General features: G+C 40.9%; 2 long non-coding RNA genes across 2 annotated transcripts in view; one reads left to right on the top strand and one right to left on the bottom strand.

Moving 5' to 3' along the window:
• Positions 1 to 1849, bottom strand: part of LOC137548076 (uncharacterized) — a 31710-nt gene extending 29861 nt beyond the window's left edge. The window contains exon 1 of the long non-coding RNA XR_011026663.1: positions 1771 to 1849. This is a non-coding gene — a long non-coding RNA (uncharacterized lncRNA). The remainder of the gene's footprint in view (positions 1 to 1770) is intronic.
• Positions 1850 to 1987: 138 nt separating this feature from the next.
• The window catches only part of LOC137548087 (uncharacterized), a 126717-nt gene continuing 100785 nt past the window's right edge, over positions 1988 to 27919 (top strand). Inside the window, exon 1 of the long non-coding RNA XR_011026664.1 lies at positions 1988 to 2255. This is a non-coding gene — a long non-coding RNA (uncharacterized lncRNA). The remainder of the gene's footprint in view (positions 2256 to 27919) is intronic.

Consider the following 27919-nt stretch of genomic DNA (forward strand, 5'->3'; position numbering starts at 1 on the left):
CAACCTTTATAAGTTTCATCCTGATATATACATTCAAATCTTCCAGTCAGCCATAATGTTCCATGAACAGCTGGCCTGCTTATCTTGAATTTTCTTAGTTCATTTATGTGTAGAGTTGGGAAAGACCGCAGGTGGGTTTTGCTGTGGCACAATTGTGTGCACGCACATGCGCAATTAAAATAATGTCTACTGAAATCAGTTGTGTAGGTAGTAAGCTGCTGGAGCCCCTTATGGAGCTGACAAAAATAAAGCTACAATAAACTTTCAAGCCTGTCTTAATTTTTAAAATGTGTGCGTGTTTATATACACCACATAAGTGCTTTAGCTTTTGATTGTTTAACAACTTGGTAGAAAGTTTGCAAAATGAGCTACGGATTTAAATTTTTCCTTGATTAAGCACCCACACCAGTATATTTTCTTTAAATGATCACCTGGATCATTAGTATTCAGCAGCACTATCCATGGGTGTCAGAACTGCATGCAAAAGAGCATCTTATTTTTTGGCATAGCTTCCTAAGATTTTAGCAGGATTCACTACCAGGGAGACTTTGATATTAGTATAACAAGATTGTTAACTATTTTCCTGGTTTTTAAGCCTTACTCATATGTACAAATTATAGATTATTATTGAGTGATTAACCATTCATTTTAGTTTGTTTAGTCTTACAATAAAAAGTGATTTCCCTCTTCAAATTGTAAAAGCTTTGGTTAATTATAAATATATGAACGTATGATATTTTTTTTATACAAACAGGAAATCATTACACAATGAAATGTTGCTTTTTATCCATCTGTTTCCCTCAAAAGATCAACTCTTGTGAAGTCCTAATCATGTAATAAGGAGGAATGTATATTCAAAATGGCAGTTCAATAAGCAAAGCTACCATAAAGACATGAATTGTATTATTCTGATTTTATATTCTAATTATTTTCTATTTGTCAGAAACTCCAAGGGGCATGGAGATGGCATCCAATAAGAAAGATACATTAAAACTATCCTGTTTCCACTTCAAATATCCACATGTGTACAAACTATTTTTTAACACCCCATGTGCTGGGGATTTGGAGTGCTGAAAAGAAAATAATTTTGTTGTAGTTCATTTATCTTTAGTACATCAAATCTGCATAATTTTAGTTTTCATGACCCTTTGAAACATATTATACAACAGTGTCTGCATTATGCTCAAGTTCAGTTTTAAGTTACAGTCTTTAACTGAAAATGCTAAGCAACAGGCAAGTAATTTGTTCTGATGTAGCAATAACACATCACTTCAACATATAGTATTGACTATATAAAACATTCTACTTGACCTGAATTAATAATAGAAGAAAAAAGAAAATGCATCATTGGCCAATTTATTTATTACTACATAATTGCCTAGCAAACAGTTTCTACCAAATGCTGACTTTATGAATTGATATGTTTCAGGTTACTACTGGCACACGTGGTCCAATATTTTATCTTAAGCAATCTAAGTTTTAAAAAAGTAATGCTATGAATTTTTCAGACAATGGCATTACTGTCACACTGTACTGAAGAATAAAGGTTTCTACAGTATGCACCGACTTTTCGAAACCTTAAAAAATGGCCAATCTTACCTGTCTACAGTTGTTTATAAAGAAAGGGGAAAGATCTCTTTTGTTTCAACTCATTAGCAAGATAACAAACCATTGCCAGAAACTGAATGTCATTATAAATAATTTATAGGAAAGGATTCAAAGCCACACAGATTCTATTGAAGTTGATTTTGTTTTTTAATGCAAACTTACTTATGCCCATAAAGGAAACTGGTTTGTCATGCAGAGGTTTCAAGAAGGTAAGATGTCCATTCTGTTGAAATGTGTCTGCATAATGTTTAGATAACTTTTTTTACTAGCACTATTTTATTAGGCGAGAAAGAACAGAAGCAGCACCGATTGGGGCTGACCCTCCACCTCACATCAGGGGGTGAGAAGTCTGGTCAGTTCATTATCAAGATAAAATGTGCTGAACCATGCAAGCAAAGTGCAAGAGAGCACAGTGTGATATCTTTCAGAGCTAAGATATAAGGTCCAGCAATAAAAGAACTCCTTTTCATACTGTACAGTATCAAGGCACGCATGGCATGCTTAACTTGGATAAACATGTACAAGATTCTTTATAGATTGAAGAACATAATTATGGCTTTCAAACTTCATGCTGTTAAAAAAAGAAAGATTTTACGGATACTTATGGATATCACTGTCAAAAGTCTATGAAGGACTGTAAAAAAAAGGTAACTTTTTCTATTTGAATCCATCTTGTACTTATTTCATGGCAGGTTTCAAGTAGCTTAGATATATGAAAGGTTATGGGATTCGTTTTGCTTTGTAGCTTCTTGTGTGCACATTTTTCACTTGACTTGTAACTTGATTAAGGTAGGATTCCTTGTTTTCACGCTTTACAACATTTTTCAGCCCCGACAGTGCTGGATGCAGGCCAGATAGTGTCTAGCTGCATAGCTTGATAGGATTTTTAAACAAATGGCAATTACTGTAGTTAAACTTTAATATTTTTTCAGCATTTAAATTATCCAAATACTATAATTTCTTAACCAAACTGTTTCCTACATTTTCCTTTTTTTTCTTAAAAAAAGAACAATCCTTCTACAAAATTATAAGAAGTTTGTAAACATATGATGTCAGACATGCGCTACAAACACTCCCATTATTTTTAATTTAAGGTTACAAGGTCTTTGTAACTTATGAACTAAATTGATATGGCATTTTAAGCAAAGTTAACTATTAAAAATAGCTTTCAGTAAATAGCCTTGTCAAACATTGCAAAAATCAATATTAACACCATGGTCAAGGACAACTGTTGTGTGTGCGTGCGTGTTTATGTGCGTGGGTGGGTGCATGCGTGCAAAAAATAAATTGAATAAAATCCTTGTTGAAATAAGATAATGTAAAAATAAGAAAAAAAAATAAATTCTAAACCTCTTTTCTCCTGTATGACTCAAAATCCTCTAAATATGGCAGCAGCTATGTAGAGGGATCTCAGTAAACTACCCTGTTTAAGTATGTATGTGTGAACCTCAGTCATTATCTGCCATCTGTGCCCCAAATTGTTAAGGCGGTGGACGTGGGAGACAATTAATCTAAAGGTGCATTTATTTTTGGGATGTTGGGAGGACACTAAACAGAAATCAGACACAAAGTGAACATACAGTCATCATACAGATAGTATTTCAAGATAGGAGCTAAACTTGGGGCTCTGGCACTGTAAGACAAGGGTGTTAATGATCACGGCACCTTGCTACTCAGTAGTTATTGTTCACATTGCATAACATTCATATTATTTATACAAAACAATACTTTGTTAAGACTCCATTTAATATCGGTGTAACATTTCAAACATGCAAGTAGATTTCTGACTACTTTTATTATGCTATTTTATTTTCATTATGGAAGTGTGTGTGTGTGTGTGTGTGTGTGTATGTGTATGTGTGCGTGTGTGTGTACACATTGTACATTACAGTTTACAAGCTAATAATGAACTATACACTACGGAGGTCTTCCTGATGAAGATTTTGAAATAATAACAATCAAATCTAAATATAAAAGCGATTTTGTTTTTCTTGCAATTGTTTGGAAAATAGTTTATTTTTTTGTTTTGATATTTTTTACTGTTCATGTGATTTCCTGGAGACAAAAGTGTAAATTGCACGAGGCAATAGAATAGTAAGTCACTGGAAGTAAAGCCTAGTTCACACCTTACATTTTAATTAGCCAATCACCAATTTTACTACTTCCATGTAGCATGAGAGTTTACCTACACAATCAGCTCATAGTATTCAATATCTGTCAACCCTCACACTACATGGTGGTAATAAAATTGGCCAATCAAAATTGAAGGTGTGTACCAGGCTTATTAGTAATGATAGAAGAATAGGCACTTTTTACTTGGTATCCATGATAATCAAAATCTATTGATATGCATCAGAGACTTCCTTTCATTACAATTCAATTTCATATAAAAAAAAGTGTTCTCTAAGGGCTCAGACACACTATGTGCTTTTGTGAGCACTTTTTGACCATCAGAGCTTTCGGAGAGCCTTTTAAAAAACGCTCGCATTGACTTACATTAAAATTGTTGTAATGTAAGTCAATGGGAGCATTTTTTAAAAAGCTCTCAGAAAGCTCCGATGGCCAAAAAGCGCTCAGAAAAGTACTAAGGGCCCATTCACACTAGAATGTTTTGCCGCAATTTTGGCAAAATGCTCAAACGCTAGTGCTTTTAAAAGCGCTAGTGTAATAAAACTCTATGGGCCCATTCTTACTTGGGCGATGTGCGCTAATCGCTGCAAATCGCGAAACGCATCGTCTGCACCATTTTCAGGTGATTTCCCGGCGATCACGTTTCAGTGCTTTAGAAGCGCTAAATGCAATCGCGGAAAAATAACTCCTGCAAAACGCCAGCACAAATCGCCGGCGTTTTGCAAACGCAAGTGTGAATGGGCCATTATAGTGTTGTCTGAGCCCTTAGACAAACTAATTTTCAAAAAAGTTGGGACGATGTACAAAATGTAAATAAACACAATATAGCATTTTGCAAATCATGCAAACCCTATATTTATTTGAAAATAGTACCAGTAAAATGGTGAAACGTATACATATTGTTTCTGGAAAATGTATTCTCATTATGGATTGTATGTCTGCAAGGGGATTCAACAAAGTTTTAGCATGTTTTCCTATGCTGCATTGCTTTTTTTATCCACACTATGTAAACATTTGGAAGCTGAGGAGATACATTACTGTAGTTCTGACAGTGAAATGTTGCATTCTTGCCTGATGTAGAATTTCAGCTACTCACCAGTTCAGGAACTCCTTTGTTGTATTTTTCAGTTCATAATGTGCCAAATGTTTTTAGTGGGTAACAGGTCTGGACTTCAAACAAGCCCAGTTTATAGTCTGCACTCTTACTTTAGAGCCATGATGTCGGGGAAAAAAATATGGTTTGGCACTTTTCTGCAAAAATAAGCAAAGCCTTGCCTGTAAATTATTTTGTCTTATATAGACAGCATATGTTGCCTAAAACCTATGCACCATCACATCAAACAGCGAACTGTACCATGATAAAAAAAAAAACAAAAAAAACTAGGTAGCCCTCCTATTTAGTATGGAGAACAAATTGTCCATGATTTCCAAAAAAAAATGTAACTTTAGCTTGTCAGTCTATAGGACATGTGTCCATTTCACCGCAGTCCATTTTAAATGAGTTCAGACTCAAAGAGGTGGTATTTCTTGATCATGTTAGAATGTGGTTTCTTCTTTGCATGGTAAACTTTTAATTTGCACTTGTGGCTGCAGTAATGAACTGTGTTCACAGACACTGGTTTTTTAAAGTGTCCTTGGTCTCATGCACTGACCTCCACTACAGAATTGTGTCGTTTTTTTAAAACAATGCCAACTGAGGCCATAAAGATGACAGCTATCTAATATAGGTTTCCATCCTTGTCCCTTGTGTAAGGTAAATTCTGTTGATTCTCTGAATCTCTCAATGAAATTTTGTGCTGTAAATTTGAACAGTAAGGGTGGCAAAACACCATACATTAAAACAATCCAATTTTACGTCAATTTGATAAAAACGATTGGTTGTCCCGAAAAATCTAAAGCTTTTTGTTTTTTTTATTTGTTTGAGAAATCTGATAATCTGATCGAATTTACCATTTTTATTCAATAAAAGATGATCAGAAGTGTTGGATTTTTCGGATCCATTTTTATGAAAATTTAATGGTGTAGGGTAGATTTTCAATTACTTGATGTACAGACAAGCAATTTTTTCTGAGTTTTCAATCATTTTTCTATTTTAATCATTTTTCTCATCATTGAGGAAAAATATGGGTAATACATTGGTCAGATTTGAGAAATGTTACAATCAAAAAACACGTTACAATCAGAAAAATTGATTGCAATTCTTGAATTAAAAAGATATTTTAAAAAACTGTATGGTGTGTGGCCACCTCAAGATTTTTTTTTTCTAGTAAACACCATTCTGAATTTATGTAAATTAAAGAGTCTTGCTGTGATGCTGATAATTTATTAACATCTCTGCAATTCCCACTGTCAATATGACAGGCGAGAGTTGCAATCTTTTGTCACCTGCTGGTAGATTTATTTTTATTTTGAACCAGTCCAGGTTTGGGCTGAAACTCCTGTGGCATTGACACTGGAGATGCTTTAGTGTATAAGGAGATGCATGCAGTTGCCCATGTTTTGCAAAGTGGTAAATTCCTTTTCTTACATTTGAAAGCCTGGAATGGTGTTATATTCAACCATGTTACTCTCATTTTGTCAATTAACCTAGATAGTTTTGAAACATTACTTTGGGTGTATTTTGTCCTAGCATCACATTCAGAGGGAGTTGGTGTTCTTGTAAGGCCAGTGCATACCAAAAACCTCTAATATGTAAATATTGTTACAGTAAAGCTGTTACTGAACAGCTACTGTAACAAAAACGCCTGGAAAACTGCTCTGATCTAGCGGTTTCAGAGCGGTTTTCTGCTTTCCTATACTTTAATATTGAGGCAGAAACGCCTCAGAAATCTAAAAATTGCTGCAGGACAGAAGTTTTTCACCCTGCAAGAGTTTTAAAAAACGCTTCAGACCCGCTCTGGTGTGCACCAGCCCTAACACTGTGTCCATAGCTTTGCAGTGTAATGGACAATATACTCACATCTCAATCACTGCTATGCCAACGTAATGCAATTGTATTTATATGGCACATTTACATTAGGTGTGGCAGGTTCCGTCAGAGTAACCACAGCATGCTGTGTGTCTACTGGAAGACATGCGCATTTAGTGGCAGAAAAGCATACTTTCATTGTACTGCATGCACACCATGTAGTTGCACTGCAGGTCTAACGCAGCGATGTGACATTTCACCACTGTTGCATTGCAATGTTATCGCAACACAACGTGTATAGCTTGGAAGTGGTGAAATATTTTTCACCACACTTGATTTCTTGTCTTTGAACGATTTTCAATTACATTTAATTTTTTTTTTTACAAATCATCACATTCTTATTTTATTTACACTGTGTTCCAACTATTTTTTTTTTAACAGTTTGCATACTGCTTCCCTAGAAAAAAATGGCAAAGTTAATTTATACCTTAAACCATTTTACAGAAAAAAAAAATATGCACTGGTGTGCGCATATAACTCATTAGAGTGATATTTTAATAAGAATTTTACTTGACACTCAATGTGAAAGATTTGCTGGATGAGGGAAGATCAATATCTAGAGGTGCAATTTGTCCTTCAGGTTAACATCAAAACATTCATTTCCACATGACCTCCAACTAGACATTCACATTTCCACTCCCGAGGATGACTAAATACTCTTTGGCATCTTTTTTTTTCTAGATTCAGTTTTCATTGGCACTATTTCTACAATTCACTAATTTTAAATTACAATCTATTATTGGCAGTCTGGTAAGAAAAAAACCTCCAAAAAACGTTACTAGGTAAAAAGACAAAGAAATATTCACGTGATTTTAGGCCACCCTTGTGCATATTATAATCTGACCAAAAAAAAATGTTCGGCTCACTTTAGTAAACGAAACACATGCACCAAATCACAAATGCTAAAGAACTGGCAAAACATTTCAATATAGGAGAAAAAAATAGCAATACCTGTGCATGTCACCACTCTGTATTAAAGGGGGCGGGGATTTATATCCCAGTCAGATAGTGTTTGAAAGAAACTGACAGAAATTGTTAGAAACTGACACCATGGTTTAAGGGGAACCTAAAACACGGACATTTTACCAACTAATAGTGAATATATCCATATATGTGTTGCATTCCACAATAATGCAATGCATTAGCACATATAACTCAGTGTGCATGTCTACATATGAGCACCAAAGTGGATTTCATTATTGTAATGTACTGTACACAGAACATTTCTGGAAAACAGACAGACATGCAGTGTAGTAAGTAATGGGAGTTACACACATTAAGAAAACATTTTAACTGATACTTTGTGTATTACAATATGTGCAAACTATAGAATGTGTTGCAATATGTCAGTTGCTCTTTCCTCTTTAAATTTGTTCACAATGGCCTCAATTCACTAAGCTTAGCTCCTGTCTTTAATAACTCCTCTGAGCTGTTTGTACAGTTATCACTATGGTGATAACTGTAGAAACAGCTCAGAAGAGTTATTAAAGACAGGAGATAAGCTTAGTGAATTGAGGCCAATGTGTGCATTGTTTAATGTTTATGAAAGTGGGGTACAAAGGTCTATAGTTATATTTTACAAATGAGAGCCTCCCTAACCCTCTCGGTAATGTTAATCAGCTGTCTCATTTTTACACTAGCTATTTTTCTATGTAACCACATGCTCAAACTGTACTGGTTGGACCAATCGGTACTGATCATTTAACACTGTACCAGATTGTACAAGCTAGCCACTTGTCTCAATTAGCATACATTACAGTTTGCCAATTGGCTGGCCACAGGATACCTCTCCATTCCTCCTTCTGTGTGGTTGGTGGTGGTTTATTGCTGGCTGTGTTTATATCAATCAGCATGCATGATTTGCCAAGCTCAAGCAGCTGCCAGTCCAGACAGCAGCCCGCACTGATGGGAAAAAAACAGACCTTCACATAGAGTTGAGTGTATGGAAGAAGATGCTGCTTTATTGTGACAACTTCTATAGAAACACATGGTGCAAAAGTCATAGTTGTGACAGTTGTGTCAAGGTCAGTCTGCAGAAGAGCCAGGGTGCCTTCTGAATAAGTAGTTGGCAATGGCCATGTAAATTTGCAGAGAGACGTGCGCTCCCAGCGGGTTCCAGATGAGCTTCAGGCAATACAAGCCTCCATTCTGTGGGGAGGTTTGCAATGAGCATGTCATATTACCATGAGAACATCTTGCAACATTTGGCTTCCATTTTCAACAACTGTTGCTAACATTAAGCGTGCATACACACGTCTTTCTTATGGCATGATGATGTCTCCTAACATCTATCAACTTTAAAGGGGCCCATGCACTGGTCGATTTCAGCCCTCGATCAATTGATTCTATGGAGTCAATCGACCAGAAATCGATTCCAACAAATCTATCGATTTGCGGCCAATTTAAATCAATTTGATCTGACAGGATGGAAAATCTAGGTCGATCTGCTGCTGGCAGCAGATCGATAGCCCATAGAGTTGCATTGGATCTAATGGTGCAGTAATGCATAGATTTCCAATATTGGGAATCTGTTCCTAGTGTGTGGCACACATCAGATAGATTCCTGTCATATTCGACTTGACAGGCATCTGACAGAAATCTATCTGATGGTCGAATCTGCTGCAAATTTTTTAAGTGTATGGCCACCTTAAGTGTATAACAAAGTGTTTATATGAACAACTACTTCACAACCCCCCCCCCCCACACACCAACCCAACATGTTTCACCCCCTAAATTGGAGGCTATTTAAAGGGACTCCGAGCTCACCCAAAAAAAGAAAGTTGTACTCACCAAGGGCTTTCTCCAGCCCTGTGCTGGTTGGGAGGTCCCACGCCGGCGTCCTGGCTCCTCTCCTTCTCCCCGCTCCGGAATGGCTGACAGGCCGCAGCCCGGGCGACACTTGGCAGAGTGTCGGGCTGCTCCTTCCGCGTATGACGCGGCTGATGTCACACGCCGCCCGCCTCGCGTCATCACGGCGGCCGGCGTGAAAGTACTGCGCATGCGCGATTAAAGCCATTCCGGAGCGGGGAGAAGGAGAGGAGCCAGGACGCCGTCGTGGGACCGCCCGACCAGCACTGGGCTGGAGAAAGCCCCTAGTGAGTACAACTTTCTTTTTTTGGGTGAGCTCGGAGTCCCTTTAAGACTTTTTTTACAACAATAATTTTGTATTGCAAAAAAATTACAAAACTAGTATGCATAAAACAAACAGTAATTAAACAAATACAGAAAAGAAAAAAAACTGACAGAAATGTTCCTATACCACAGAAACCTTAAAGCGAGACTCCAAAAAGAGCCCTTCTGAGGCCCAGGAAAAGACATATTTAAGAACATGCAGCAGTATACATACAAAGCAAAAAATCTGAAACAAATAAATAAATGTATCCCCAAAATAAAATAAAACATTATTAACCATAGATCCCTCCTCCCACCTTTCTGTAGACATCCTTGGGCCAGAGGAGACCAAACAAGAAACATCACATAGCTAAAAACAACCACCCAAATCATAAACGGCCCATCTGAATACCGGAACATAAACTACCTGAGATGGATGGCAGACCAAAAGATGTATGAGCTCCATATATCAATTAATGTTTCTGGCTTATCTCTAATGGCAATAAAAAGTCTCCTGGGTTTAGTAAACTACGAAAGCTCAAGAAGGACGAGATTTCCAGTATGCCGCTATAAGAGATTTTTCAGCATTATAGATATGATCTAATAATTTATTTTGGATTTTTGATAGAAAATGTAGGTGCTTTTAAAACAGAGCCACCCATGAATCAGGTGGTATGGCCATCTCCAAAACTTCAGAAGCTAGGGAAAGGCAAACATTCCAGAACTCGAATATTAAAGGACAGTCCCACCAACAATGCAACTGGTCAGTGGAATGATTGCAGGTGAGAGAAGTATTGCCCCAATTAGAGGAAGCGTTCCTTTTGGCGATGGGTATTTTTTTTACTGGCTTGAGCCTATGAATAGTTATCTAGCTGCCTGCAGTTAATCTGCAATAATGTGTATAATGGCATTGGCCACTCTGTCTCTGTCTGATTTGTTTAAAATTTTGGATAGATGTCAGGGTCAGACTAGGAAGGGCTCGGGAGGAGCTTAGAGCGAAGCACATGTCGATCAAAATATACCTATTTCTGTTTTAGAAAAGTGAGGTGAATGCGGTGAGAACCCAACCTTCCAGCGAACTACACGCCTCCATCTGCATATAAAGAAAGCTGGGTCAGTACATTGATTGACAGGATTTTCCCACCCACATATATTACATAAAACAGAATATGAATTAAGTTGGTCAATTGTGCAAATAGAGAAAGGTGACAAATACATTCAGAGGTAGTCTTCTTTATGAGATCGAAAAATTACTGAAAGATGCACATGGGCAAGGTCTGCTCCACCAACACATAAAAGGAAGGGAACACATTATACAGGACATCTGCATCCACTATTACCATGTTCCATCTAGTCACTGCCTCTGTCACCATGCTGTCACTCACTACCTGTCACTGTCTAGTCACTGCCTTTTGCTACACCCTTTCTGTAGTTATTCTGGAAATTGTAGTCACCTCCATTACTCTACCTAGCTTCAGTGTCACTTTTGATTGCCCTGACCACTAATTAAATTATTGCCAATACCATTTAAAGCTAAGTTCCAGTTCTGCACTCTGTGTACCCATATTTACACTTTATTTCCTTATCAACCTGATTGCATTACAATTTTCCTTGCACAATGCTGGGTTAAGTTGGGCTTTAAAACTAAGTTTCAGGCAATCAGCAAGTCTGCTTGGACTTGCTTTCTGCTTAACTTCTTCCAACTGGAGACTTTAAACACTTAAATAAGCACACCTGGACATAAAAAGGTACTGGCTGATCAATCAGTGAGACTTGGGGACAGAAATGGGGCATATTAGTAGCATAATTAAACCCCATGAAGTGTCTCACTTTTTCTCACTTAATTGTTCAGGCAGAGATCAATGGTTTGTAAAGTGCATACCTCAAACCAACAAGGGTCGATTCCAGTTATACCTTTAATGACAAATTGTGCATGGTTTATTGCAAGCTTCCGAAACTTTAAATTTCTTCTCCAGGCAGTATACAGAACTGAGTCAGACTCAGAACTGTACAAAAGTGACGTTCACTTTTGTATGGTTCTCACCCAGTTCTGTATAATGCCTGAAGAAGTAGCCAAAGGTTTCAAAAGCTTGCAATAAACCATGTACTGTTGGTCATTAAAGATATTACTGGAATCAACACTTGTTGGTTTGATGTCTGCGTTTTTGCTCCTCGAATATCACTGGACCATACTTCACTTGTCTTTTTAAAGAGGATCTGTAACGTCAAAACGTCCCCTGGGGGGTACTCACCTCAGGTGGGGGAAGCCTCCGGATCCTAATGAGGCTTCCCACACCGTCCTCCGTCCCTCAGGGGTCTCGCTGCAGCCCTCCGTGAAAGATGACATCAATATTTACCTTCCCGGCTCCTGCGCAGGCGCTCTGACGGCTGTCGGCTCCGAAGTAGGCGGAAATACCCGATCGCCGTCGGGTCTGCTCTACTGCGCAGACGCAAGTTTCCGGCGCCTGTGCAGTAGAGCGGACCCGACTGAGATCGGGTATTTCCGTGTAGTTCGGAGCCGAAAGCAGCCACAGCGCCCCCGCTGGAGTCAGCAAAGGTAAATATTGAATTTACAGTCGGGTCTGTCGCCGGCTGTTCGGAGGGCTGCAGCGAGACCCCCGTGGGACAGAGGACGGCATGGGAAGCCTCATTAGGATCCGGAGGCTTCCGCCACCCGTGGTGAGTACCCTCCAGGGGAGGTCTTTGAGGTTACAGAGTCTCTTTAAGGTTAAATCATCCTCAGATATTTACAAAGCATGGGCGTAACTATAGACCCAATTAGAGGTTGCGACTGCATTGGGGCCCTGGGGCCAGAAGGGCCCCGAAGGGCCCTCAACTACAGTGTTGGCTCTCTATTGGTCCTGTGCTCATTAGAATCACTTTAATAGATACTTTGAATTGTGGTAATCATTAACAAACTGTTCCCCATCCCCTTCTTGCAACTCTCTGACACTGTAGTTACCATTGGCAAGTTTTGGTGCGCCGTATCAATTGTTATGTATAGATTGCTTGGGGGGGGAGGGGCGGGGGCATTGTAGAACTTGCATCAGGGCCCACAGCTCCTTAGCTACACCACTGTGCATTTCATTACTGTTGCAGACCTGCTTCTTTCTTTTTTTTTATGTGGTGAAGACGATCCCGAGACTTTCAGGACTACAGTTAAACAACACAAAAAAGTTGTAAAGCTAGTTTGTTACTTCTTTGGATATGTCATGTCTTGGATTAATGAGAACCTTCCCAGAAATAGTGAACAAATGAATCTTCACATTGAAACTAGAATGTGATAAGTCAAGTAGGATCACTTTTATATACACGGAGATTGGCTGAAAGTAACCATCAGTAAGTTGCTTAGAGAGGCAATATTGTTTTCCCAGGACCAATGGAAATGATTCACAGAGAAGTAAATGCTAGAAAGGCACTCTGAATACTTAGGGCCCATTTCCACTAGTGCGGAAACCGGGCCGAATCCGCAGAGTTTCCGCGCAGGCAAATCGCTCGGGGGAAACTCTGCCATAGGAAATAATGGCGCAGCCGGCCGAATTGCTTGCCCTAGCGATTTGGCCGGCATTGCCCTCAGTTTTTGCCTGGGAGGCAGCGCATCCCATAGCCGGGCATGACACGGCTTCTGGGATTCGTCTGCATACCCGCAGACCCGGAAGTGCCGCGCGCGGTGGCTAGTGGAAACGGGCCCTTAAAGGAAACCAGTGACGAGTTACTAAAAAAGATTTATACATACTTGGGGCTTCCTCCAGTCCCATCCGCACGGATCGCTCCCACTCCGCCATCCTCAGCCTTCTGCAGCTCCGGTACCAGGTCCCATAAATTCAGCCAGTCGCGGCCAGTCTGACGCAAGAGAAGTGCGCTCTTTACGTATCTCTCTACCAGCTGCTAGAGGATGCACTTCTCTTGCGCAAACTGGCCGAAGTTACAGGAACTAGTACCAGAGCTAGTGAAGACTGAGGATGGGGGCGTGGGAGCGATCTGTGCGGATGGGGCTGAAGGAAGCCCCAGGTATGTATAATCTTTTATAGTAGCCGTCTCTGGTACACTTTAACTTTAGCTTAGAAAAAAAAATGTTTTGGCATTTTTTAAGCTTCTCCTAATAAAACTGAATGATAGTTTGTGCATTTGGAGACTATTTATTTTATCTGCAAACATCTGTTTGAAGGACATAATTTTATGCTCGGCCTTTGATGTTTGCTGCCTGGTGACCTAATACATTTAATACAGTTCAAAGTGACTCAGCAGTCTGATGTTTTGGTGTGTAGAGCTTCAAAGAAGTCAGGTTGCATCATCATCAACTCTGAATCACTGCTCTCTCTAGGCTGAAGGGAACTCATGGCTATATTAAGGGGAAGGCACTGCAAAGTGTTTTAATAAAGCATGCCTTTGTAGATCTGCAGTGACATAAAAATGGAGTATTCCCTTTATTGCTGTACTGGATATACTTTCAGAATTGCAGCAGCAGAATAAAACACAAGAAATGAATAAGTTACAGAATTTACTCAAACTTCAAGAAAAGACGTTTATTAGGATTTCATATTTTAAGGAGGCTTTTTGTTAGCGCCAAATAATGTAAAGAAAACTTAGAATTCTTTAGGGGAGGATGATTTAAAGGTGCAGACTAGGCAGTTTCTATGCAACACTAAAATATGACATTTGGTGAAAAGTAAGTTCTGGATGCCATGCTGATCAACAGATATAAGTAAGAACTCTTTACAAAAAACACTAGTTCTGCACATACCACATGACTAATGAGTCAATTGTATTCTGATACAATTGAAATGCAGCCAAATGGCAGTGTGTGCAACATGAACCATGTAATGGTTTGACATGTGGTGCCATTAGCCAGTGGCAAAAAAGGTGAAAGGTTGCATCGGAGTACAGCCATGATCACATGCAATTCCTTGGGTACTGTAGCACTGAGTGTTAGCATTGCTTGGCAAGTGCATGGGGAAGGCAGAGAGGTGGTTAATTCACAGCCTTCAGCCTCCCTTGTGAAAGAGGCCTAACTCTCTAAATTGGTGTAGAAGGCCATCTGAAGTGCCTGACCATCTGCCAATCCAAAGATATCCCTAACATGCCACGCACGGACTTCACTGCACCCTCTTGCATCAGGGTATGCACTAGGACTTGTGCAAGTGAGTAATGTATTAGTAATCTAAGAGAGCAGCAGGGAAAGGAAGTTAAGGCTTCTTATATTTATAAAGCAGTACGAGATTTTTTATTTGTTTCTTTAAAAGGACAGCTGAAGTGAAAATTATATGGAGGCTAAATATCGGTAGTCACTCAATCAGGCCGATAACCATCAGATAAGGAGGCCACAAGGCTGGGCAAATGCACATATCTAAATTGTAAAGGAACCTGGGTTTAAAACTCACAGATAGCCAGCGGCTAACACGACATCCCAAGACAAACAAGATTGTTGGTGCCACATATCCAACATGCATGTAGGTTAAGCCCCTCTGCTGGAGTCGAGGCCAATCTCCTAGAGGGATCCCTACACTAACGGTGGAAGCATCTGCATTCTGTACATATAATGACCGTACACATGATTGGTCGATAAAGGATAAAAAGCCTAAGAGCAAACTTACCTGATGGTGCCCACAGGACCATAAGCCCCTAACATTGTAGGGTGCAGTCTGAAATCTGGGGGGGGGGGACCACCAGCAGATTTCCCCTTTGCCTCTGCACACTAGGGGCCCTGTTATTCTAATACATTTAGCCACGTACCCTGAACAATCATACAGATCAGATGTTTCTGAATGAAGTCTGACTGGAATAGCCACATGCTTTTTTCTGTTGTGTGATTCAGACACTACTGATGCCTAAAACAGGACTGCCAGGCAACTGGTATTGTTTAAAATGAAACAAATAGGATGGTCTCCATATTCCCCTCACTTCAGGTGTCCTTTAAATGCAGAGTAGTGGGGTGCATGGCCATGATGGACTACAGGACGGACGTGTGAGCCTGCAGCTCCTGCCTTGGTGCTACCAAAATCGGCTCAAAGCAGTGCTATTTTTCCACCAGAGCAGCTAAAATGTCAGAGGACCCTGAGATGGAGACAGACGCCACCCGCAAAAGAAGAATTTTGGCACTAAAACCGAAGAAACGCACTGATTTCTTTAGTGAGCGGTCACACAAATCAGCACGGAAGGCCCAATATGGCGCCGGCGGGATGACGCACACGACCTCTACACAGCTCACCAAAGGAGACTCGAGCAGCATCCCTGCCGGAGAGACAGACAACTCCATGATCACTCTCTCCTCCCTGCCTTTCAAACCCGTCTTCCCCATCTAACAGCCCGGCAAGGTCTCGCTCCTGATGGCCTGGAGAAGGTAGGCGCATTACAACATGCCTCAGACACTGCACTTCAGGGCATAACAGACATTTCATTCTTCCCAGCAACGGAACAAGCAGCTTCTCAAGCGTACATAAAAGACATATTGATATCTGTTAAATCTGCTCTCCTCACAGAATTTTCACACATGCAGGCTAACTTCCAACAGGAGCTTACTACCTTAGGAGATAGAGTGGATGCAAACGAACGCATAATATCCGCCTTGATCACCGAACATAATACTATGGTAGACACTTCTGAGCAGCAGTCTGATGACATCTCCTGGCTCAAATCTAAAGCATCAGATCTAGAAGATAGATGTAGGCGAAATAACCTTAACCTTAGAGGCATTCCGGAAAGCGTAACTCCAAATGACCTAAGAGCCTATGTAACCAATTTAGCACAAGCTGCGCTTCCAAACACTTCTGCAATTGAACTCACCATCAATAGAGTACATCACTTACCAAAGCCTCCACATCTTCCCGAGCAAGTGCCAAGAGATGTAATTGTTAAATTTCTCTTTTTACAAACAAAAGAAAACCTTTTATTATCCTTGAGGAAAACAGTCTCCCTACCTGACCCATATGCAAAAATATCGCTATTCTCAAATGCAGAGTAGTGGAGAAAAAAAAGCTCTTCAGAGCTGGACATTGAATTCATCCTGGCTTGATCAAGTACAGCTTCCCCTGCATTGTATAAGGCCTCTTCCACCTGGGAGATTGAACTGCGCGCTGGCCACCCAACATCCCATCTGCCAGCCACTTAGTAACTTTTGGATTAAATTTAATGTACCTAAATGACATTGGGACAGGATTTTTTTTACCACTTGTGTCTGCAGTTACCCCATAATAATAAACAGCCTCTTATTGCTGCTGAGCGTGACTGCAGTGGCACCCCACTGTAACTGTGGGTGACAGATCTGGACAGAACAAAATGAACCATGCCAATATATGATTAGGGCTTAAAATGTTACCCTGTTACATCAAAATAAATCCCCCCAAAATTGACCAGAATAATTGGACCTTCTCAACTGGATACATTTTAGTGTCTATGATTACCATCAAAGGAACAGTTTGGTCAACAAAAAGCTAGCATTCCTGTACTTACCGTAAATGTAGTATTAATTACTTTTTTTCCACATATCAAAAGACCATTCAATCATACGTATAATCTAGATAATCTATATTTTGAAATGCATGGTATGAAGATTTCTTTTTCTTAAAAATCCTGGGATAGTGGTGACAGTCAGTGGTGGTACACAGAGGGGCACACTGGAGACACAGGGGACAGAGGGGGACTCCAGAGGAACATTGAAGGCACAGGAGCACACTTGAAGCACTGGAAAAACAAACCTACAGTCTATCTAATTCATTAACCAAGAACTACCTGTAATTATTATTTATGTTGTATTCATATAGTGCTGACATCTTTTGCAATGCTTTACAGAGTTTACAGACTTATCACCAACTGCCTCTCAGTGGTGATCACAATCTAATCCTGTAATAAATATTGTTGGTTGCTATGGGCAACAACACTACACCTTTGTTCAGCACCATATCACAGAACGTGTGATAACTTGACACTCATCACAGCAACAGCACAGGAGATAGAACTGCTTAGACGTTGTTAAGGGGTTTATTCGGAAAACAGATATACAGATGTGTTCAGCAATCCTATCTTCGTTACCTCAGCAAAGCATCGGTCTGTCTTAAGTCATCTTTAGCGTTGCGGCTCTTGGTCCATCCCTTGTGAATGGTAACCAGGCTTTATCTTATAATCTATGATACGTTGCACTTAGGCCTATATACAGCATACAAGTAAATGAATGAAAGTAGAAGTGAAGTCTAAAGCTAAAAGGTGGAAGCTGAAAGTGAGCTCTGTAACTCCGGCCTAAATTTATATACTAGCTTCTAAGGAGTTAAATGTGACATCACCAAGCAGGGACGGCCCAGTCCCCATCACATGCAATTGGCTGATAATGGGATTGTGACGGATGACCCTATCTGCGCCTGCTCAGATGGGAAAAGCCAAATATGGTGTTTCCTCTGTTAGTACCCCGAAATTAGGTAATATGTTCTAAGACCATTGTTTAATGTACTTGTGAGAATATTTTCATAACAATGGCTCATGTTTATGGTGTTTATCATCTGCTAGTCTGGCCTACATACTGGATATTTTTTCTATGTCATTGTACCTACCCATAAAACGTGTCTACTAAACGTCAAAACTGTAATTCCTCCAAATGTCTATTTCTTTCTAAGAGAAATTCTCCTTAACCTCCCTAGCAGTATTGAGGGTTATACACGTCAATACAAAACATGCTATGATCAGTGTTGACGTGCATACACATCAATACTCTCCTGCACTGTATACTAGACCCTTGCTTGACACATTTTGGCAAGTTGCAAGAAAAAAAAAAAGGTTATAAAAATTAATTGGATCACTTTTTGTTTTTGCATAGAAATCCTGGGGAAATTGAACGCCAGGGAGGTAAAGAGAGACACTCTGCAGAGCAAGTCCTTTTAGTAAACCAGTTATGTAAAGTGACGGAGGCCTCCAAATTCAAGCATATCATACTTAAATTCTAACACCATAGTCATATTTATGGCATAAGCTATTTCAAATTTTGGGGGAAGCCAATACTTTTCTGTATATTTTTGGGATGTGGGGTAGACTGGTACGGGGGTTGGACAAAATAATAGAAACACCTAACATTTTGGCATCATAATATTTGAACATTTTTAAAGCAATCAAAACTTGACATATGTTAAATGTTTTTTGTTTATTATTGTTGTTATTTGATATGTTTAATTAAAATAATAGTTTTTTTACAGATATTTAAACCAGTTGGTTATAATTTATAAAAATGGCAGATCTCTCAGACTTTCAAAGAGGTCAAATTGTTGGTGCTCGTATGGTAGGCTCTACTGTAACAGAAACTGCCCGAATGCTTGGCATTTCAAGAGGTACTGTCTCAAAAGTAATGACTACCTTGGAAAGAAAAGGAAAAACTTCCTCAGCAAAGCACAGTTCTGGCAGAAAGTTGAAGTTGTCAGAGAGACCGTCGGACTCTAAATCGAATTGTTAGAAAAGCTTGCAAGACCACGGCTCCTAAAATCACTGCAGAGCTGAATGAACACCTACAGAACCCAGTTTCCGCAAAAACTGTTCGTCGGGAGCTGCACAAATCTGGATTCCACGGAACTGCAATTAGAAAACCTCTGCTCTCAAAGACAAATGTGTCAAAGCATTTAGAGTGGTGTAGAAACCACCAGAATTGGTCCCCTCGAGCAGTGGAAAAATGTGATTTTCTCTGACGAATCATCGTTTACCTTCGGCCGAGTGTACGTTTGGAGACAGCCGAAAGAAGCATTTCATCCAGAATTCCTTCTCCCAACTGTAAAACATGGCGGGGGTTCTGTGATGATCTGGGGTGCTATTTCTTGGAAATCTGCCGGGCCAATGATTTCCCTTCATGGAAGAATTAAGAGCGGAGACTATTTAGGAATTTTGGGTGACCAAGTTCATCCTATGGTTCAAGAACTGTTTCTGGAGGGGAATGCCATCTTTCAAGATGATAATTCCCCAATCCATACAGCTAGAATTGTTAAGGAATGGCACAAGGAACATTCTAATGAAGTTAAGCATCACATCTGGCCACCACAATCCCCAGACCTCAACATTATTGAGCATTTATGTTCCTTCTTTCAAGTAAGAAGTCGATTTCCGCTGCCATCGTATCTAAAAACTCGAGGGTGTTTGAACTGAAGAATAGGCTAAAATTCCTTTGGAAACAATTCACAATTTGTATGAATCAATACCTCAGAGAATTGAGGCTGTAATTGCTGCAAAAGGTGGACCTACACTATATTAAAATATATTTTGTTGGTTTTCAAGGTGTTTCCATTATTTTGTCAAACCCCTGTATATGATAGTCACCTGGGGCCAGGGGCGTAGCAATAGGGGTTGCAGAGGTTGTGACCGCATTGGGCCCTTGGGCCAGAGGGGCCCTGAATGGCCCTACCTGAACTACAGTATTAGCTCTCCATTGGTCCTGTGCTCATAATGATCACTTCTATAGATACTTTGAATAGGGAAAATCATTAAACTGTTCTCCATTTCCTTCTTGCACCTCTGACACTGTAGTTGCCATTGGCAGGTTTTGGTGCGCCATATCAATTGTTATGTATAGAGTGCTAGGACGCCCCATTTTGAAACTTGCATCAGGGCCCACAGCTCCTTAGCTACGCCACTGCCTGAGGCTGAGGATGAGACTATCCAGACGAGTGAATCCAGTGGCATAGATGCCAGTTCCTGGAGGCAGTAAGGTAGTCCAGATAGGAACTTTCCAGAGACAGCGTAGTCAAGACAAGCCGAAGTCAGTCCAGGTAGAGTTCATGCAAATTCGTGTCCAACCAAAGGTCAATCCAGGCGGCAACGCAAAGCGTAGTCCAGGTACAAGGCAACAGGGAACCAGCAGAGATAAAGCATGGTCAGGATACAAGCCAGTAGTCGGCAACAGGAATCAAACAGAGGTTAAGCATGTTCAAGATACAAGGCAATGTGAGCAAAAGGAATCCAATGAGAGAGTGAGTGCTACCCAGCAACAAGCCAAAGCTAATGCTATCACGGGCAATGACACGGGGGGGGGGAGGGGGGCTCTCACCAGGTTTAAATACTAGGGCTAACCAATCAACAAAGGCAGAATTGAAAACAAACCAATAGCAATCCAGCGTGTCAGCTGATTAGTTGACACACAATCATGTACGTCAGAGTTCCCCAACCCTGTCTTTAATGCCCACCGACAGTACATGTTTTGCAGGAAACCACAAACATTCACAGGTGAGGCAATTAGTGTCTCAGCAGAGCTAATTAACTACCTGTGTGGATATCCACAAAACATGCACTGTTGGCGGGCCTTGAGGTCAGGGTTGGGGAACACTGATTGTACTTCACAGTTACTGCTTACAACTGCGGAGCGCGTACTGAGAATGCGTCTTCTGTCTATCCAATGAGAGCTGAGGCATTCCGCCTCTGACATGAACCAGCGGACCTTACAACTCTGGGCAAAACCTACTACCGAAATGCTGTTATGACCCTATTAGGCAGCCCCCCCCTCCCTTCCCAAGTATCTAGTGATGCTTATGAGGCACAATCCCACCAAAAATTCAATGACTGCCCCCCTTAGCAGCCACCCACCCCTCCAAATAGTCAGTGACCCCCCCCCCCCGCATTAGGCAGCATTACCCATTCCAAATGGTCAGTTACCCCTCATTATGCACCTACCCTGAATGAACATAAGGTTAAAGAGTTAACCTTTTAGAGCACATAGACATTTCCCCACATGGGTACTGCAGTTAGTAACACCCCCTTTAATTATGCAGCATCAGCTCAGCACTCATTCCAGATTGTAATGCCTGGTTCACATTAGCGTTGAGCGGAACAGAAGCGAAACGTATACTGCACAAACGGTCCAGTATGCGAACGAATCCAATGTTAACCAACGGACCCATTCACATCAATCCGCTTGTACGGAACGCTCAGCGGACGAAAAAATGCTGCAGGACCTATTTTTCCGGACCGTTGTGCCCAGCGGAATGGAAATGGAAGGTTTTGCAGCTGCATATGAACAAATAAAAAACTGACAGTTTACAGCACACTAGCTGTAAAAACTGACAGTTTTACCTGATCCTGATGGCCGGATCCGTATGGCCGGCTCCGCAAAAAAACGGTAATGTGAACCGGGCCTTAGCGGGACAAAAATGTACCTATTCAGGCCAAGGCACACTGATCTGTCACTCACTCCATCCCGATTCCTCTGATGTCCAACTTCAACCACGGCTACGGGGATAAAGGTTAACTGGCAGGTAATGCAGCCGCATTGTTTATCAATGTGCAGTTGCATTACCTGATGGCAATGCACAAAGGATGGGGATAAATGCAGAGGCACCCCTGTGAGGTGCTCGAGGTGCACCAGGTTGCAGCGACACCCAGTTTGAGAACACCTGTACTAAGATGAAAGGCATAATGTATTTCTAAAGCTTCAGATATTATTATTATTATTATTTAGTATTTATATAGCACCGACATGTTACGCAGCGCTGTACAGTGTATATATATATCTTGTCACTAACTGTCCCTCAAAGGAGCTCACAATCTAATCCCTACCATTGCCATGTGTCTATATCATGTAGTGTAAGTACTGTAGTCTAGGGCCAATTTTTTTTAGGGGGAGCCAATTAACTTATCCGTATGTTTTTGGAATGTGGGAGGAAACCGTAGTGCCCGGAGGAAACCCACGCAGACACGGAGAGAACATACAAACTCTTTGCAGATAGTGCCCTGGCTGGGATTCGAACCAGGGACCCAGTGCTGCAAGGCGAGAAAGCTAACCACTACGCCACCGTGCTGCTATTATGTAACAATCTTAAAATTAGAACATTTCTTAATTTGTTTTAGTTGCGTCTGTTGTCACTTTCTTATAAGCCTTTAACAGAACACTATTTTAAACTTAATGTGCACAAAAACATTTGCAACAAATGTAGCTGTTAATAGAAAGTAAAAAAGAAAAAAGGTGCTGAACCAGTTTATAAATCCTCAATCTCCTGGTGCCTGCTGATGGAGTAATTATTGGCCCCACCCTCCTTCTGCATGCCTATGTGGCAGAAAAGGGAGCATTTCTAGTTGACCGAGTATAAACAGTCAGCGGTCAATGACTGAGCAGCTATTTTTCTTTTGCAATTTTATTACAAATAATTTCATGCATATTTAACCATTTGAACCACACAGACGTGAGTCTCACGTCCACGGCTGCTGCTGCTACAGCCGCAGGGACGCAAGACTTCTGTCCGTGCACTTTGCAGGGCTGTGTGATGTCAGAGACCAGGGAATTGGTGCTAGGGGACAGAAGTACCCTGAGCCAATCCGTGCTTGTGTAGCAAAAATGATCATTGTTTTTGTTCAAAAGCAATGATCATTCTCACATGCAGGAGCGATTGTGCTGCTGTGCTCCCTCTCACTCGCTCGCTCCTGCCTCCCCCACCACTGACCGTTAGATTAATGAATGGGAACTTGATTTTCATTCATTCATCTCCCCTCTAAGTCCCCATGATCGCCAGAATCAATGAGATGCCTGCGTCACTTCCAAAGTAACACAGCCACGCATTACTTGCAATAACCGGGCAAATAAAATGTGTGGCTTTGTGCCTATAATGTTCCTTCATGGTAATCTTGTATGTATCTTTTATGCTCAGAATAAAGGTTCTTTTGAACACTAAAATGTGTGGCTTTTATCCACAGTAGAACGTTTTATTTTATTATTAGTTAGTATTTATATAGCGAAGACATCTTCCGCAGCGCTGTACATAGTATATTGTCTTGCCACTAACTGTCCCTCTGAGGAGCTCACCGTCTAATCCCTACTATGGTTCTATGTCCATGTATGTATTGTGTAGTGTATGTATCGTAGTCTAGGGACAATTTTAGGGGGAAGCTAATTAACTTATCTGTATGTTTTTGAGATATGGGAGGAGACTGGAGTGCCTGGAGAAAACCCACACAGACACGGGGAGAACATACCTACTCCTTACAGAGCTGGCTGGGATTCAAACCGGGCACCCAGCGCTAACCACTACGCCACCGTGCTGCCCATTTTAAAACTATAATGGCCAAAACCTGAGAAATGATGCATTTTTTTTCTTATTTTTCCTATTAAAATGCATTAAAGATAAAACAATTCTTAGCAAAAAGTATCACCCAAAGAAAGCCTAATTGGTGGTGAAAAAAACAAGGTATAGATCATTTTGTTGTAATAAGTAGTAATAAAGTTACTGGGGAATGAAAGAGAGAAGTGCTGAAATGAAAATTCCTCTCTTCCATAAGGTGAAACAGCTCGTGGGCTGAAATGGTTAATATAAATTAATATTTCATTACATCCATATAAAAACCTAGACTGGGGCTTTGATCATGTTTGTATCTTTAATTACCCTTGAATTATTGAAACATCAGCATTTTCTATAATATTGTTATACTGCATGTATGACGTTTTATCTGCGTTCCCTTTTCCTGCTTCCCAGAGTAAGGCACAGAAGAATAGGTTACATGAAAGGGAGTCATAGAAGACAGGATGTAAACATCAGGTATATTGTAATACAAAAACAAAATAAAGTATGATTAAAAATGAAAAACAAAACAATTATACATTTTTGGACAGCAAAATAACATGCTTCAGTGCAAGATAAGTTTCTTGAAACTCATTTATTTCAACAGCAGTTATGACTCCTCAAAGACTATCACTGTAATCAGGTACTAAAAATTGAGACCTCCACTATTGCTAGGAAATAAGTCCAATGCTAGGTATAGTCAGAGTTGTTAGCTGTACCTTCATAGTCATTTTTCAAGAAGCAGTAACTCTAAATGGCTCACTTCAAAAGTTAAAAAAGCAATAACTACTATTACGGATTTAAAAATATAAATTTGAAGAATCTGAAGGTCATTTCTTGAAAGTTACAAAAAAATAAATAAAAAAGCAGATAAAAAAAAAGAGATGAGATTGAAAAAAAAAATGATGGGGTGATAGCTGTTAAAATAGTAAATATAAAATCCTTAAAGGAGTTTTTAGAATATATTAACAGGTTAAAGTTAAGGCCCTCTAAAAAATGATACTATTAAGTTGGTCACCGTGGACACGGAGAAAGCAATTTTTATGAAATGCATCCTTTAGCTCTGCTACGCTGCAAACATAAGTGACACTGAAATGGGAGTACACAGATTCAGAAGAAACACATGCACAGCGTTTAAACACTGGTTAGTTAAATGCGTATGCATATATATTAAAAAAAAGTCTCCTTAAAACCTGCATCATACCAACAGATTAGAACAATATCCAAACAACAGGTTTTCAGACAGTGGTGCATGTGGGGTTTTGAAGAGCAAACCTAACCATCATACCCATGCCTCTGCAAATAGCTGGCAGTCTGGGACATGATCTCCAAGGCTTCTCTGAGATGGTTATGATATAACTTGCTGATCAGATTTGCGTATATATCTCTTCATTTCATGCTTTGTTAGCACTGTCCTACCTACTTGATTGTCACTGCTTCTGTTACAGTAACATGAAAGCATGGAACATTGCAATAGTATATCTGTCCACTCACTACCACCATGCAAACTCTTTCCCAAATGTGGTCTAGCACCTAGGTTCTCAACATATTGTACGCGTACCCCTGGTGCTACTTCTGATGTGTACAGGGGGTACTTGGGCTTGATAAAGTTATATATCTAACACATTCTGAGTTTTAGAAAACACTATACATTGGCCTTGATTCACAAAAGCACACAGACTGCGCATGTTAAAATGTAGCGAGCGCACTTCCACGAGGTCCTGGCTGGTAGCATGCACTGTTAACCTGCACCCAATCCTAACTTCTGCATGCTGTATACGTAGCCCAACCGCGCTTCTCCACTAGTGTGTGTTAGGAGGACTGGGCGCAGGTTAACAATGCACGCTACCAGCCAGGACCGTGTAGAAAGCGTGCTCGCTACATTTTAACATGCGCTGTCTGTGCATGCTAGAGGTAGAGTACTTTAGTGAATCAAGGCCATTATATATAAACAAATCTGAATTTACAAATAAAATCATCAGCAGATAATGCTTGGAAATAATTTATTCACAGTAAAGGGCTTTGCAAATAAATGTTACATGGGTACTTGAGATAATGTTACCAATACCAGGGGGTACCTGGCAAGCAAACTATTACATAAGGGGTACATACCAAAAATAATGTTGAGAACCTCTGCTCGAGCAGATGCAATACTTGAATGGACAAGTAAAGCCTCAGCATCCTATATAATATTGGCCCTGTCGCTGTGTCCTCCTGTGTCCGTGTGTTGTGCCTGGTACATGCACGGCACGCGGACAGATGTCAGACAGCAGAGGACAATGGGTGCAGGAGGACACGTGTGCATGTGCATCCAGGAATAAGCGCTCAGGTGCAGGAGCATGGCTGTGCGCACGGGGATGAGGGGGGGGAGGGGTATTTGTTGTGACCTCTTGCCCATTTTTTAACTAGTTGATGTATAATTGTACTTTGGCTCCTGTTCTAAAAAGGCCAGGAATCAACAAAGAAAGTTAAGCCAGTCACATGATTGTCCTTCAAAAGAAATAACCGTATGGGTGCTAGTGTTGGGCGAACAGTGTTCGCCACTGTTCGGGTTCTGCAGAACATCACCCTGTTCGGGTGATGTTCGGGTTCGGCCGAACACCTGACGGTGTTCGGCCAAACTGTTCGGCCATATGGCCGAACTAAGAGCGCATGGCCGAACGTTACCCGAACGTTCGGCTAGCGCTGTGATTGGCCGAACGGGTCACGTGTAGTGTTGGGCGAACATCTAGATGTTCGGGTTCGGGCCGAACATGGCCGAACTCCGAACATAATGGAAGTCAATGGGGACCCGAACTTTCGTGCTTTGTAAAGCCTCCTTATATGCTACATACCCCACATTTACAGGGTATGTGCACCTTGGGAGTGGGTACAAGAGGAAAAAAATTTTTAGCAAAAAGAGCTTATAGTTTTTGAGAAAATCGATTTTAAAGTTTCAAAGGGAAAACTGTCTTTTAAATGCGGGAAATGTCTGTTTTCTTTGCACAGGTAACATGCTTTTTGTCGGCATGCAGTCCTAAATGTAATACATATAAGAGGTTCCAGGAAAAGGGACCGGTAACGCTAACCCAGCAGCAGCACACGTGATGGAACAGGAGGAGGGTGGCGCAGGAGGAGAAGGCCACGCTTTGAGACACAACAACCCAGGCCTTGCATGAGGACAAGAAGCGTGCGGATAGCAATTTGCATTTTGTCGCCATGCAGTCATAAATGTAATACAGATGAGAGGTTCAATAAACAGGGACCGGAAACGCTAACCCATCACAGATGTTCATTGTTCATGTTACTTGGTTGGGGTCCGGGAGTGTTGCGTAGTCGTTTCCAATCCAGGATTGATTCATTTTATTTTGAGTCAGACGGTCTGCATTTTCTGTGGAGAGGCGGATACGCCGCCGATCTGTGACGATGCCTCCGGCAGCACTGAAACAGCGTTCCGACATAACGCTGGCTGCCGGGCAAGCCAGCACCTCTATTGCGTACATTGCCAGTTTGTGCCAGGTGTCTAGCTTCGATACCCAATAGTTGAAGGGTGCAGATGGATTGTTCAACACAGCTACGCCATCTGACATGTAGTCCTTGACCATCTTCTCCAGGCGATCGGTGTTGGAGGTGGATCTGCACGCTTGCTGTTCTGTGTGCTGCTGCATGGGTGTCAGAAAATTTTCCCACTCCAAGGACATTGCCGATACCATTCCCTTTTGGGCACTAGCTGCGGCTTGTGTTGTTTGCTGCCCTCCTGGTCGTCCTGGGTTTGCGGAAGTCAGTCTGTCGGCGTACAACTGGCTAGAGGAGGGGGAGGATGTCAATCTCCTCTCTAAAGTCTCCACAAGGGCCTGCTGGTATTCTTCCATTTTGACCTGTCTGGCTCTTTCTTCAAGCAGTTTTGGAACATTGTGTTTGTACCGTGGATCCAGAAGGGTATAAACCCAGTAATGTTGTCCAGAATGCGCACAATGCGTGGGTCGCGTTCAATGCAGTCCTAGGCCGAAGAGGTCATAGCCTAGGGTCACAAAACCTGTTTATTTGGGCAATTTCAATGGTGGCGAGTCTGACGTACATAAATCGCAGCAATGGCCGTTAGCAACGTCTGAATCTCACG

This window comes from Hyperolius riggenbachi, chromosome 1, assembly GCF_040937935.1.
Source record: "Hyperolius riggenbachi isolate aHypRig1 chromosome 1, aHypRig1.pri, whole genome shotgun sequence".
Classification (NCBI taxonomy): Eukaryota; Metazoa; Chordata; class Amphibia; order Anura; family Hyperoliidae; genus Hyperolius; species Hyperolius riggenbachi.